Here is a 16,197-nt window from a genome sequence, read left to right on the forward strand (position 1 = left end):
AGGGGTTGAGCAGGACCTGATCAGCAGGACAAGGTTATAACCAATCAGCCAAAATGTATCAAGTCAAAAAGTTATGTATTGCGAGCCTACTTCGAGCCAGGCACTATGCTTAGCACAGTACTGGAGGCATGAAAAAAAGGCAAAAACAGCCTTTGACCTCCTGGAGCTCACAATCTAGTAAACAAGTACCTATTATGCTCCAGGCATTGTAGTTGTCTCTAATGCAAAAAATAAAAAAATTTTAAAATTTTAAAAAATTTTGAAAAGATATAAATACAAAAGTGAGACTATCCTTGCTCTCAAAGAATTCTGGAGAAAACATGTCCAAAGATCGGCTAATTCAGGATATATACAAAATAGAAGCACAATGAATTGGGAGAGCAAGAACTACTGGGGGAATCCAGCCTTGAAGAGAGTCAGAAGTTCCAAGAGGACAAGAGGAAAGAGTGCAATTGTAGTCAATAGTCAATAAACACCTACTGTGTGCTGAGCCCAGGGAATAAAAATAGAAAGACAGTTCCTATTCTCAAGGAGCTTACAATCTAGTGGAAGACAGTACTCAAAAGGAAGCTGAAAGGGATGGAGGGAGAAAAGAAGGGAAATGGAGGTGATGGAGATATCTAAAGAAGTCCAACAGTCCAGAAGCTGGAGGGGAATCAGGAGAAGACTGTGTTGAGTCCTAGGAGCCCATGGCCCTGTTCTTCATTCAGAAAGTCCAATCAAAGGGACAGAGTGTAGTGATGAGATGTGAATATTAGGAAGATCCAATCTTTTTTTTTTATGTTGTACTATATATTTATTTATTTTGTTAGACATTTCCCAATTACATTTTAAACTGGTTCTACCTGCAAGGAGTTTTGCAAGAAGACCTCTAGTCTATAGTATCTCACCAACTAGCTGTTCCACATTAGCAAAGATCCATATCTCAACCCACCCACAGGTTGTACTTTCTCACAACTGCCTCACAGTTCCTTTTTTTTTAAAATTATAACTATCTTTATTTTTCCCACTTAATAGTATTTTATTTTTCCATTTACATGTAAATATAGTTTTCAATATTCACTTTCATAATATTTTGAGTTCCAAATCTTTTCTCCCTCCCTCTTCTCCTCCCCCTTCCCCAAAATGGCAAGCAATCTGATATAGGTTATGCATGTACAATCACATTAAATATATTCCCACATTAGTCATGTTGAGAAAGAAGAATCAGAACAAAAGGGAAAAACTATGAGAAAGGGGAAAAAAAAGAAAATAGTATGCTTCAATCTGCATTCAAAATTCATAGTTTTTTCTCTGGTTATGGATAGCATTTTCCATCATGAGTCTTTTGGAATTGTCTTAGATAATTTTATTGCTGAGAAGAGCTAAGTCTATCAAAGTTGGTCATCACACAATGTTGTTGTTACTGTGTACAATGTTCTCCTGGTTCTGCTCCCTTCACTCAGCATCAATTCATGTAAGTCTTTCCAGGTTTTTCTGAAGTCCACCTGCTCATCATTTCTTATAGCACAATAGTATTTCACTACATTCATATACCACAACTTGTTCAGTCATTCCCCAATGGATGGGCATCCCCTCAATTTCCAATTCTTTGCCACCACAGAAAGAGCTACTATAAATATTTTTGCACATAGGGGTCCTTTTCCCATTTGTATGATCTCTTTGGGATATTGTTGGGTCAAAGGGTATGCACATTTTTATAGCCCTTTGAGTATAGTTCCAAATTGCTCTCCAGAATGGTTGGATCAGCTCACAACTCCACCAACAATGCATTAGTGTTCCAGTTTTCCCACATCTTCTCCAACATTTATCATTTTCTTTTTCTGTCGTATTAGCCAATCTGATAGGTGTGAGGTGGTACCTCAGAGTTTTTGCATTTCTCTAATCAATAGTGATTCAGAGCATTTTTTCATATGACTGTAGATAGCTTTAATTTCTTCACAGGCAGATTCAATCTTACAGGATAGTGAGATTTCCCACCTTGAACATGAGTAGAGAGACAAGGATAGATGAAAGAGATGTTGAGGAGGAATCAACAAGATTTGGCAATTCATTGGATAGAGGGAGAAGGTGAATGAGTAAAGAGTCAAAGATGATTAGAGGTTGTCAGGATGGCAGAAAAAATGATGATACATTAGGCACAATAAAGAAGTTAGGAGGAGAGGTGGGTTTAAGGAAATAGATAATGAATTCTGTTGTGGACTGTTGAGTCTGAGATGCCTATGGGATACTTAAAAAGGAGATTCAGACTGAATGGAACTCAGGAGGGAGATGGAACTAGATACACAGGTTTGAGAGTCAGCCTTATATAGATAATAGCTAAATCTATAGGAGATAATGAGATCACTTTGAGAGTATAGAAAAGGAAGAGGAGGGGACCTAGGACAGATCCCAACCTTAGGGAGCACCCTTGCTTGGGAGAGAGTCAGAGAACCTGTAGAGAGGACTGAGAAAGATCAGACTGACTGTTGGAAAGAGAACCATGATAGAGCAGTGTCATGAAAACCCAGAGAGAAGAGACTTCATAAGCTTGTCAACATTTTTAAGTGTTGCAGAGAGGTCAAGAAGGATAGAGTCTAAGAAAAGGCCATTGGATTTAGCAATAAAGGGCTTGTTGATGGACTTGCAAAGAGCAGTTTCATGGAAAGGCAAGTAGGAGGTAAGAAAGTGGAGTCTAGAAGTGCAAGTAGCATTTTCTAGAGTTTACCCTGTGAAAGGGAGGCAAGACCTGGGATGATGGCTCAAGGGGATAAGAAGGTCAAGTGGAGGAAGTCTTTCAAGGATGGGAAAGATGGAAGATCTGGAAGGTAAGCCTTAGCCACTGCCTCTCCATGACCGGAGCCAGGACCTTTTGCCATTTCTTCCCTGTCCCTTGACCATTGCTATTTCTTGAAACTAAATGATGAAGTTACCGGAGAGGAGTTGAGGAGAGGGATGATATGGAACCCCATTGGAATCCTATCTACAACACGAATCCATTCCCACTCACTGTGACTTAATCATCCATCTTCAGTGAAGTGAAGGCAAGAACTGTCTTTTGCCTCTTTTTGTATCTCCAGCTCTTAGCACACTGTCTGGCACTTTAAAATGTTTATGGATTGAAATGAGAATTGATTGAACTAACACCCAGGTACAAGAAATGTCTTCCTCCTCCCAAGGAGGTGCCAGGTGGAATATCCACACCCTTTATAGGAAGGTAGGATCAGAGTCTCAAACAAAGTGTCAGCTCCCTATAATCTCAGTTTGTTGATGGGGTTCCCCGACTCAGAACTCCTACACCTGAAATGAAATGACAAGCTTAAATTTAGTTTTGCCATTTCCACCCATTGGCCCTCTGGAGCCAAGGAGAACAAGTCTAATCTCTCTTCCATTTCTCAGTTCCTCAAATACTAACAGACAGCTATTATAAGTCCCCCTCGTTTCCTCCAGAGTAAACTTCCTTAGTTCCTTTTATAGATTAATGTGACATGATCATCATCATCCTGGTCATACTCCCTTGGTGTCTCTCTAGTCATGCCTTAAAAATGGTGCCCCTAATTGAACACAGTACTCCATATTTGGTCTCACCAAAGATTACCACCTATATACCACTATGATCAAATTAGCTTTTGGGGGCTAATATAACTTATTCTTGTTGAGCTTGTAGTCCACTAAGGCCCCAAATCTTTTTCAAATGAACTGCTATCCAGTCATGCCTCTTCCATATTGTATTTTTTCAGTTGTTGAGTCATTTTTTCAGTCATATCCAACTCTTCAAGACCCCATTTGGGGTTTCTTGGCAAAGATACTGGAGTGTTCTGCCATTTCCTTCTCCAGCTCATTTTACAAATGAAGAAACTGAGGCAAACAGCATTAAGTGACTTGCCCAGGTTCACATAGCTGTAAATGCCTGAGGGTAGAACTCAGGAAGATGAGTATTCCTGACTCCAGGCCCAGCACTCTACCCATTGCACACCTAACTGTCATTTTTTTTTTTTTAGACCCAAGTGTAAAACTTTATATTTATCTCTAATAAATATCAGCTTATTAGATTCGGCTTCACATTCCAGCCTGTCATAATCTCTGGAGATCCTGAAGGCCATCCAAAGTCTCAGCTATTCTTTTCAACTTTAGTTCATACATAAATTTGACAAGTATGCCATACCTTTATCCAAGCATAAAACAATGTTGAAGTGGGGCAGCTAGATGGTACAGTGGTTAGAGCTCCAGCCTTGGAGTCAGGAGCACCTGAGTTCAAATCTGGCCTCAGACACTTGATACTTACTAGCTGTGTGACCCTGGGCAAGTCACTTAACCCCAATGGCCTCACACACACAAAAAAGAATAGAATACTAAATGTTCCAAATCATTCCTTTGAGAATGTTTTTAATGCTGCCAGGAATCAAAGTCAAGGTCACTGACCTGTAGTTTACAGACTCCACTCACTTCCCTTCTTTGAAAAGCAGGACATTTGTCCTCCTGTCTTGGGGCATCTCTCCATTTCTCTTGGCATCTGTTCTAGTTCATCTGGGCCTGTTGCCTTGACTTCATCAAGGTTAATTAGGTTTTTCCTTTACCTGAGTAAAGTACAATACAGCTCAGATGCCAGTTCTTACAGGAGTCCTTTCTTCTTTCCTCCTATTCCCCCTCCTTGTTACCTCTCTCCCCCTTCCCCTGATTGCAAAACCTACACCAGCTTCACGGCACTCCCCTTCACTGCGGCCGCTCCAGAAAAAACACATGTATCCAGCTCCAATTTCAGTAAGCTGGTCTTCGTTTGCCAGCTTTGTTTCACTCAGGGCTGCTATTTGGATGTGATACTTGCTGAGGTCTCTCACAACAAGAGCTGTTTGTCTTTCAGGTCTGCTGGATTTCGTGTTGTCCATAAGCGTGCACACATTCCATGCTGTGATGGTGAGTGGAATCATCTTTGCAAAAGTTTTTGTACATTTTTTTGTGCTTAGACCACAGGGTGTGATCCCCACCTGCCTCAGTAAGCAGGGGGAAGGAGACACATTTAGGACACCTTTTCTAGCCTCTCCCTCACCCCAAGAGGTAAGCAGTGTGGTCCTTTAAAAAGGCTGCTCAGGGGCAGCTAGGTGGCACAGTGGATAGAGCACCGGTCCTGAAGTCAGGAGGACCTGAGTTCAAATCCAAACACTTGACACTAGCTGTGTGACCCTGGGCAAGTCACTGAACCCCAATTGCCTAAAAATGAAATAAAATAAAGAGGCTGCTCAGACATCCAGGGGGCTGCCAAATCCCACTGCTCTGGGAAGGCAACCCTATGGCCTGTGCTGCCTGTGTGCAGGGTTGTGACTAGCTCCCAGTGTATCCACACCTGCTGCTTCATCACTTGCCTGTTGCCACAGGACTTTGAGACAGGTAAAAATGATCAAATGGCACGGGTGATGTCTTTTGATTTGTGCATAAATCAGATTTAAGTGAAGCAGAGTTGCACAAAGTTGTCAGCCCCACTCTCTCTTCCAGAGTCATTGAAGTCCAGAGGTAAGACAAAGTCAAGACAACTGGTGATGGTTCAGGATGCAGTAGATGACCTTGGTGTCTTCGATGTCTAACCAAGCTCTAAGTTCTCCACAGCATCTGCTTCGGTCTCCTTCATGGCCATTGGAACATTGTTCTCATGTGACCATTCCACTGGGGGACATCTTCACGTGGTTGGGGTAGACCCCCCCCAACTCACCATGGGTTTGAGACCCCTTGGTTTCCCTCAATCTGGTTAAGCCCATCTGCTGAAATGGTTTATGGAGATGTAGCTGCTGAGCATGCTATAGCTTCTTGGAACCCCAGGTGAGAGTTAGATGGTAGGTGGACACCAAAAGTAGGTGAGAAGCCCTGTAAAGGGCTCAGCATTCCTTGCCAGAGGTGTTAGTCTTCCCTGAACACACCATATACCACACTTAGAACAATAATACTTGCCCTAACATACCGTGAGCTGACCTAATATTCCTAACAGTTATGAAATGGGTAAGGCTTTATATTATTTTTGTTGAATGCATTTTATTTTATCAAGATTGTAAAATTTCTTCATTGTTTTATCTGGTAAGGCGTGTGAGACTTGCCTTTTGACGTGGTTATAAGTTTGTTTCAGCTCTGCCAGTGGTGATATGGTATAAGGTTTTATAATGCTTAAATCTGAGAGCTACAAGATTCAGAGGTGGAAGAACTAGCTTCACATCCAGCTAGAATGAGTAAGTCTACAAATCAGCTTGCAGTTAAGAAAGTAAGTCCCACCTACATTTATTAAGCTGTATTAAAGTCTTAACTTAGAAATAGGAAAAGTATGGGTTTTCAGATTACAGGAGAGATGAATAACAAGGAAAAAAAGGTTTGAATACCCTGCAAATCTTTAGAGAGGCAAAACCCCGTCCCTAGTGTATTTACATTCTTGAACAGCTCTAGAGAGGAGGACAGCTATTGGTCTGGGAATCCAGTTATCCCTTCCACATCTCTGGGGGGTTAGGGGCCTGGCCCCACCTCGATCTGGAAAATCCGCATAACATTTTTTGGCCTTCTCTTCATATAGCAGAGAAGAAGTCTGAATTATTATGGCATTAGAAGATAAAATATATTGATATTATTTAATATGTATTTTTATATATTATATATATGTATATATAATGCTATGTATAAATATATATATAATATATAATACTATATATATTTTATGCATTTCTGAGTTTCTAAACTTTTTCTCTGTCATCTGCTGGCCTTCATGCATCATCTGTGGTTTCCACAAAACTCCCCAATAATTTCCATTTAATTTCTTATGCTGACTCAAGATATATCGAAACTGTGATGGAGGACTTCTCGTATAGAAGGGATAACTGTAGTTCACAGCCCTGATTTACTAAATGTTTGTGAATTACTTGTCTTTTATGTGATAATTTAAAGTACTAAAGCTTTGGTCAAAAAAGAACTAAGCTGAAAGGTGTCTAGGTAGAATCAAAACCTGGGAATCTGAGGAAAATGGACCTTGCCAAGGTTATCAGTTGTATTGGAAGCCTGCTGGGCTTGGAGATGGGAGAGGATTCATGGAGTACTAAATGAAGAAGTGATCTTAAAGCCTAGAACACTGGGGGTTCAAGCGTGTCCTCCGAGGTACTTCCCTTGGTGTAATGATTGCGTGACCCTGGGCAAATTACTTGGCCTCTTGGTGTAAATAGTCAGAAAATTTCAGAAAAAACAAAACAAAACCTGAAAACTGGAGGCTTCCTTAATAGGCCTAGGAAACTTTTGTCTCACTTGGCTCTGGTGCTATATTTGAGTTGTTTTGGGGTTTTTTTTCAATAGCCCTATTAAACAGCTTCTTTAATCTAAAGTCACATATTTAAATTTCTGAGGGCAAAATTTGGATATGGAGAAATAAAGGATTTGGATGTAAGGCTGTATGTGTGAGGAAGCTTTGGTCTCCTACCCTTTAATGCACTCGAAAGACTGTCACATGCTTCACTTTTTTTATGCTGACATATTTGTTCTTTTCATTATAGTGAAAGTGGCTGTTGTTTGGAACCTCATTGATTCTACCAATGTGCAGTCCATGGATAACAAGGGAAAATGCACAGTTGTACCAAAGCCTGGAAAAGCCTACAGCTTGATTCACTCTAGTCTGTTTGGATGTTTGGAATTTGATACACACACATCGCCTACACACGTGTGGGCACCGTTTGGCTTACGCAGCAGTGACATACGGGAGTTATTTGTAAAACTGATCCGTCTCTACACACCAAAGAGGATGAAAATGATGAAGTATTTGGTACCAATATTAATACTCATCTATTTTTGCTACAAGTTCTAGTCAGGAATGATGACAGAGCTGTCAGAGTTGAGAGAATTCTCATGACCCAGACCCAGTGGAGCTGACGGACTAGATTGAGTCGTACACTCCCAGTAAGGCTGTCTTTGCTGCAAGCCTGCGATTGTTAGCCAGGCAAACTGTGCACAGGGAGGACCTTAACCAGGTACTCACACTAGGGAGGTAAGGGACTGAGAGAGAGAATAGAGGGAAAGAGGTTTATCAGATATATACAAAGAGATCTCCTAAGGAAATCAACCAGCAAGGGCTCATAGTAAATTAATTTCACCTATAGTTCAATACTACAAGGCTAATAAGCACTCTAGAAATGTACATGAGTGTTGATATTTTTGAAAGTGTTTTACATAAATTATTTCTTTTTCTCTAGCTTTGTCCACTGGTATTCATCGCGTTGAATGTAAACGGGTTTCTGACAATGACCTGGTGGGGCAGCTAGGTGGCGTAGTGGATAGAGCACTGGCCCTGAAGTCAGGAAGACCTGAGTTTGAATTCGGACTCAAACCAAACACTTGACACTTTGTGACCCTGGGCAAGTCACTTAACCCCAATTGCCTTAAAAAAAAGAAAGAAAGAAAGAAAGAAAGAAAGAAAGAACAATGACCTTGCAACGTGGTTGTTTGAGCTGTGTCCAATGGGGGGGCGAGGGCAGGGAGGGGAATACTGAGTCTGCTTAGGTTTGCAAACATTTTTTTAAGCAGACTTTGAATTTTATTGAACTAAATCAAGTGACTTTGTAACAAAATCAGTTAATAATATCCTTCCAATTTAATTATTACATGCTATTTAATTATTACATACACTAATAATGGTGTTATTGTTCATTCTTGTTTTTTGGTAATTTTTGTTTATTTTACACTTAAATACAAAATGAGAAAAGAAAAAAATGAGGGGATTCAATATAAAGCAATGAATTTCCATTTCAAAAAAACCTGTATCGTAAATACTCCATGTTGTTTTCAAAGCTACCAAGCTTTTCTTTGCTTCCTTGTTTTTTAATAGTAGACATAAGGTTTGAGCTAACTTTCATTACTTGACCTAGTTATTGGCAAAGTAAATTTAAAGTTGTGTTTAGACCAATTTCCTAGCAGATTTTTTAGCAAAGAAGATCTCTACGAGTGACCTGAACGGGCAAAGAACTGCTCTGAGACCACGCCCAAACCACAGGACTGCATCAGATGTTTCCAGAGGAACAGAAGGCTGCATGGTATGAAACTTATGATATGCACAATTTTATTACTGTTTCCTTTTTCCTTTTGCATTTTTTTTCCTGTAAGGTCTACTTACAAAAGCCATTCTCTGTCTCATTTCTTACCTAGCCTTAACCATTGAATGGGCGTTGCCTCATCAAACTGAAACCTATTAAAGACTTGAACTTAAAAAGGCCAAGGCCTCCCACTACCTCCAGGGCCATCTCCAGTCATCTTGATCTGTATCTGGCCACTGTACCCAGATGGCTCTGGGGGAGAAAGTGAAACTGGTGACTTTGCACAGCCTTCCCTCACTTAAACCCAAATCATTTGCATGTCATGGCATCACCTCCCTGATGCCATGATCTCTGAGAACAAAGGACAAACAACAACTACAACAACTTTTGGGTTTTCTTTTGTTCTCTGCTGTGTACTTTTTACTTTATTTTTCCCCTCTTTTCCCCCCTCAAAGAAGGCTACAATTAAGCATATATATATATATTTATATACATATATATCTATAAACATAGACATATATACATATGCACATACATACATGGCTGTACCATGCTTATTTCATCCTATCATGTTTCTCTGAAGGTGGATAGTATCTTTCTTCATAAGTCCAAGTCTTTCCATGTTTTCCGAAATTAACCAGCTCATCATTTCCTACACCACAGCAATCATCCTTTCTGTATTCAAACAGCATCTTCCTTCATAGGATCTTTGAGGTTAATTTGGGTATATATAATAGTTAGAATTATTTGGTTGCTCTAAGTTGTTCTTAAAACAATATTGCTGTTATTGTATACAATGTTCTCTTGGTTCTGCTCATTTCACTCTTCATTATTTTGTGAAGGTCTCTCCATGCTTTTTCTAAAATCATTAAGCTCATCATTTCTTATAGCAGAGTAATATTCAATCATGAACACATACCATAATTTGTTTAGCCATTCTCCAAATGATAAGCATCCCTGCAATTTCCAGTTCTTTGCCACCACAAAGAGAGCTGCTAGAAATATTTTAGAACATGTAGGTTCTTTTTCATTTTTCCTAATCCTCTTGGGAAACAGACCTAATCGTGGTATTGCTGGATCAAAGGGTATGGGTAGTTTAATAACTCTTTGGGCATAATTCCAAATCTCTCTCCAATGGTTGGATCAGTTCACAGATCCACCAATTAATTAAGGTCCCAATTTTTCCGCATTCCCTCCAACATTTCTCACTTTCTTCTTTTATCATTTTAGTCAATCTTATAGGTATTATATGACATCTCAAGGTTGTTTTAATTTGCATTTCTCTAATCAATAATGATTTAGAGCATTTTTGTTCATATGACTATAAATTGTTTTGATTTCTTCTTCAGAAAACTGTCTGTTCATATCCTTAGACCATTTATCAGTTGGGGAATGACTCACATTCTTATAGATTTGACAAAGTTCTTTATATATTTGAAATATGAGACCTTTATCTGAGGAAGTATATATAAAATTTTTTTTTCCCAGTTTTCTGCTTTCCTTCTGATCATGGCTACCTTTGTTGTTGTTTCATCATTTTTCAGTCATGTCAGACTATTCTTGACCTCATCTGGGGTTTTCTTGGCAGAGATACTGGAGTGGTTTGCCATTTCCTTTTCCAGCTCATTTTATAGATGAGGAAACTGAGACAAGTAGAGTTAAGTGACTTACCCAGGGTCACACAGCTAGTAAGTATCTGAGGAAGGATTTGAACTCTAGTTTTCCTGACTTCAGACCCAGCACTTTATCCACTGAGTCACTTAGCTGCCCAAAATTTTGATTTCTGTCATGTGTTGTTAGGGGCAGTGCCAAAATGGTGGAGAAAATGCAGGGATTTGAACTCTTCCTAAACCCGTCCAAAAACTTTAAATAATGCCCCAAAACAAATTCTGGAGTGACAGAACCCACAAAAAGATGGGGTGAAACAATTTTCCAGCACAAGACAACTTAGAAGATCGGCAGGAAAGATCTGTTGCACCTTGGTGAGAGTAGAACAAAGTCCAGTGCAGGTCACACCCCAGCAAACCAGCAGTAGGCCTTGGGGGCAACTGAATCAGTGGTGTCAGTGACAGTTTCCAGACCTGGCAGCCCCCAGACAACTAGTCAGAAGGAGATTACAAGGGTCCCTTGGCTGGCACCAGGGGCAGGACTCTGTTGTATTGTCCATACTTGGATCTGGGTTGAAATTCTGGGTCTCTTTCCTCTCTGAAAGGCTACCCCAATACTGAAATACTTATAAGCAGTCCTAGCAGTATATGTATCTGCTCAAGAAATTTCTGGTGATTGCTATTACAATTCATTTCTAATGAAAATGTAAAAAGGAGGGGGCAGCTAGGTGGTTCGGTGGATAGAGCTCTGGCCTTGGAGGCAGGAGGACCTGAGTTCAAATCTGGCCTCAGACACTTGACACTCACTAGCTGTGTGACCCTGAGCAAGTCAATTAACCTCAATTGCTTCACCAAAAAGCCAAAAAAAAAAAAAAAAAGGAAAAAAGAGACTGCTAAAAGCATATTGTATATTCAATTAAATCAAGATGGCTAATGAGATGAACTTTCACCACTCCTCTATGTACCAATGACTTAAAGTCTACCCCATTGTAGTTGTTCTAAGGTGTATTACCAAAGGGATTGAGATGGAGATGTCATATTGTTCAAATAATTTTTTAGCAAACACTTGTTAAGCACCATTCAGAATCTTTCTGCACGTTCATGTGGAGCACAAAAGGATAGTGAGCTTTTATTAAAATTTATTTAAATCAGCACTTGACAGTGGCTGGGGCATTAAATTGTACATTCAAGACTCCTGAATTATTTCTTTCCTGTACCCTTTATTAGGGTTGGAGTCTACTGCAGTTTAACATAATGCATGTATGCTTGCCTAAAATACTATTTTATGGAGAAATCACATATGGCAAGCACTCACGTGGTGATCAGAAGAAGTGATACAAGGACACAGTCTCTCAAGAACTTTGGAATTGTGTCTGAATACAGATTGAAGCATACTTTTTTTTTACTTTATTTTTCTTGATTTTTTTTGTCTTTGTTTTCTTTTATAACATGACGATTATGGATATGTTTTGCATGACTACCCATTTACAGCCTATATTGAATTGCTTGCCTTCTCATTGGGAGAGTGGGAGTGGGGAGGGAGGAAGAGAATTTGGAACTCAAAATTTTAAAAACAAATGTTAAAAATTGTTTTTACCTATAACTGGGGGAAAATAAAATACTAAATAAATGCAAAAAAATCAAAAAGTGAAAAAAAAAAGAACTTTGGAATTGATTGTGTGACATGGGAGACACTGGCACAGGACCGCCAAGCCTGGCATGCCCTCGTCAGAGAAGGTGCTGTGCTCTATGAGCAAAGCAGAATTGAAGTAGCTCAATAGAAACATGAGATGTGCAAATTTAGAAAATCCACCCCAAAATGTTCACACGGACAAAAGTGCCCAACCTGTGGTAGAGCCTCCCGAGCTCATATTGGTCTGATCAGCCACAGTCGGACATGCTGTAACTTGACTCTAACATAGTGATGTCACTTTGGTCCTCTTTGAGAATGAAGGACAACAACCATACATCATGCAATAGTAAAACATTTTAATCAGTATCAAAACTTTGATTATGCCAGGGATGATACATGCCTGTTGCAGCCGACAGCATGGGTCAGTAAGTTCTTCACTGAGTGCTTTAGAATAGTTGAAAATCAAACCCATGTTAGGTATTGTGTCAGACTGTGGGGTTCAGATTTAAATCATCAGCTCTCTTATCATATAGTTGAGCAAAACCCTAAAGAGCCCCACAAGTCAATCTCCCAGATATCACCTACACATTTTCAGAGCTTGAGTAGAGCTCTTCCCTTAGTCCTTCTGAACCTTAGGGTGACCCCTTTTGGGAAGTTTTCCTTTTTACCCCATGGTGATTCCCTCATCACCAAGATTTCCTGTCTGTCTACTGCCAGGGACTCACTCAGACCTTTTGAGACCTTAACCATCTTGTTTCTCAGTCATTTTCTAGTGACCCAGCTCCAGACCAGTCTACTTTGCAGCTAGAACCTGGAAACTTGATCTATTTGAAAAGACACTTGTGCAAGGATGCCCTGCAGCCCATGGAGAAAGGACCCTACCAAGTCCTGCTAACCAATCTGTTGACAGCTAGATACATCTGTTTCATCTGAAGAGGGCCCCAACTCCCGAGTGGACAGCCCAGCCCACTACTAGTGATTTCAAGCTCCATCTGACCGGAAGGCAGTCAACTGCAACAGGAGATGCTCTCAGAAACCAGACAGTTATATGAGAAGTCTGAACTCTAAGATATGATGGGCTGATTAAATGGACAGTAGGAGTGGGTTACCCTTCCCTTTCTCTTCTTTCCCATGTGCTATTGTTCTTTGCAAGGCCTGCTTGCCCCAGTAGCTCCTATCAATGTGCAAGTCAATCTCTTTTCCTCTTCCCCTCACACTATTCCCATCATGGTGAGCCTCATAGTTAAAAATCCTTGCTAATCCCACCACATTGGTGGACATTTTCTCATTGGCTTACTTCCAGCCTTGCGAATGTCTACCCTCTTTTTCAGGGACTACTGGCTCTCCTCATCTGTACCTTACTCCTTTTTAGAGGCAGGGAAGTGTTGCCCATACTTGCCTTCTCATATTGGGGTCCGTGTTACTGATACTGTCATGCTACAGCAGCTCATAGAACTGCTTAATGCCTCCCTTGGTAATTGACAGAATTAGTCCTGACCAAGAAGGGGGAATGTTGAATAGATATGACTATGAACTGACCTTGACTGATCCCAGAGCTTTAAATTGCCTGAGGGCAATCAAAACCAGTTAAAAAAAAAAAAGGAACCCCTGTTACCACTCCCCAGACTCCCCCAGCTTTCTCTATGGATTTTCTGTTGTTATGTAAAACAACAGCTTCCCAAGGCCGTGGTCCCATGAGACCCTCCCTCCCTGTTGAAATGTATTTAACCCTGTCGCTCCTCTGGCCCTCTTGGGCATTCCAGTAATCTGGTGCTGTGTGGTGGCCCTGAATTGCAATTTCCTCACCTCTGTTAAAGATCCTAGCTTTTTGCTACTTTGGTAGCATTCTTTATTTCAGGTTGACAAGTGACTTTCCATTTCCTTCTGTAGCTCATTTTACAGATGAGGAAACTGAGGCAAACAGGGTTACATGACTTGCCCAGAGCCACACAGCTAGTTGGGCCAGATTGGAACTCAGGAAGATGAATCTTCCTAACTGTAGGCTCAGCGCTCTATGCACTGTGTTACCACCTACAAGCCTGCACCACAGAGTAGTTTGGTCTTTTATCTGTGGCCCACCGTGAGCAGTAAGCAGTGGTCCCATATCTTATTTGACCTTCTTCCTTCCTCCAGTACAGCTAAAAGTACAGGCATTCTTTCAGAATCCTCAGCATTCCTTGACATTAGTTCATTCTGAGCTTTAGCATCCCTTTAGGACACCTCAACACTTCCTGGCTCTTTCCAAACTCTGCTGCCTTCAAGCTAGCCTAATCTCCTCCCCCTTTCCTCCTCTCCAACTCTAGTTTCCCTTTATGTATTGCCTTGCCTTATTAGATTATAAGCTCCTTGAGGACAAGCACTGTCTTGCTTGTTTGTATTTGCTGTCCTCTGTGTTTAGCACAGTGACAAGTACATAGTAAATGATTAATAGATGTCTTTTTCATTTGTTCATCCATTCAAGAACTCAGAGGAGTCGCAGGAGCACACACAGTTCTGCTGAGTGGCCTGAGAAAGAATAAGAATGTGAGATTGTGTGTTGGGCACATCGCCACTGCCACTGCCCAGGGGTGAGACTCTGGGAAAAGACCATAACTGAGCCTACCAGCTCGGGGAACTCCACCTGAACTGTAACATTGATACATATAGCTTCCCCAAAACAGAGAAGAGACCAAGTGCCTCTATGAAGTCTAGATTCTAAACCATTCTAAAGAGAATGAGCCAACAATTTTTCTGGGGGGAGGAGGCTTGGTAAGTGAGTGGGAGTCAACCAGATCTAAGCAAGCATCCTCAGGCAATTTTCCTTCCATCATCTCTTCTGAGGCAGATTTAATGAAGTCCATTCCCAGAGGAAGCCCGTACAGTTGTTGACCAAGGAGAAAAGTCTAGTCCACTGGGAAGGACCAGGAAAGAGTGGCTCCACTCAAGTGAGGGTGAGGAGGAGAGAGGGGATGGGGGGGAGAAGAAAGAAGAGAGAGAGGAGAGAGAGGCTGCTCCCCGTTCTCAGTCAAACACCTCCAACCCCCTACAAGAATCAGAAATTCAGGCCAGAAGCAAACTTTTGTTCTTTGTAGGAGCTCTTAACCATAGTTTCTTAGAAGTCCTACTAAGGCCATGAAGAGCAGGCTCTTACCTCTATAAGAACAAGTCCAAAGTTGGACACAGAATCACCCAATTCCTCTCCCCATTTCTCTTTCTCCCTCCTTTTTCCTTTGTCCTAAAAATAGATTTTAGAGCAGAGGCAACAGATAACATCTTGTTTTTCCTCCAGTAATCACCCTGGAGGCCCTGAAGAGCTGGAGAGCATTCCTAACACAAATCACAGATGGGACTTTTCCCTTTGCAAATGAAGGGTCGAAAGCCATCTTTGGAGCTAGTCCATCGTGTTTCCAATCTGAATGCAGACTTGGAAGACCAATACATCCTTCCCATATCTGGTGAGTTGTAAAAAAATAAAAATAAATAAATTTCATTTGGACACACATGCCTTAGGCATGGCTTTTCTCCTTTACCCCTCCCTAGTAGACATTGGTTTATCACATAATCACTCAGAGAGGCCTTTGCTACCAAATATAAAAACTGAAAAAGGTAGGAGAAACTGATTGAGTTTCTTCATTTTCAACTCCTTCAACTCACACAAATAAACCGCATTCAAATTGCTACAGTGATACAACAAGGCAAATCAAAAGAACAAAATATGCAAAATAAGATATACAAAGAGTGTTGCAAAATTACAAAGAACTCGTTTGGGTTCCCAAAAGGATCATGTGAGAAAAAACTTCCCACTCTTTTGCAGTAATGGGGGTCAATGGGTGTGGAACATTGCATTTAATGTTGCGATTTGTTTTTTTTCCAATATGTTGACCAACTTTGCTGTGTTTTTTTATCCTCTTCTTTTTCCTTTTAAAAATTCTTTGTTAAAAGAGATATCTCACAAGTT

The sequence above is a fragment of the Vombatus ursinus genome, unplaced genomic scaffold, assembly GCF_900497805.2.
Source record: "Vombatus ursinus unplaced genomic scaffold, bare-nosed wombat genome assembly UNPS02009173.1, whole genome shotgun sequence".
Lineage (NCBI taxonomy): Eukaryota > Metazoa > Chordata > Mammalia > Diprotodontia > Vombatidae > Vombatus > Vombatus ursinus.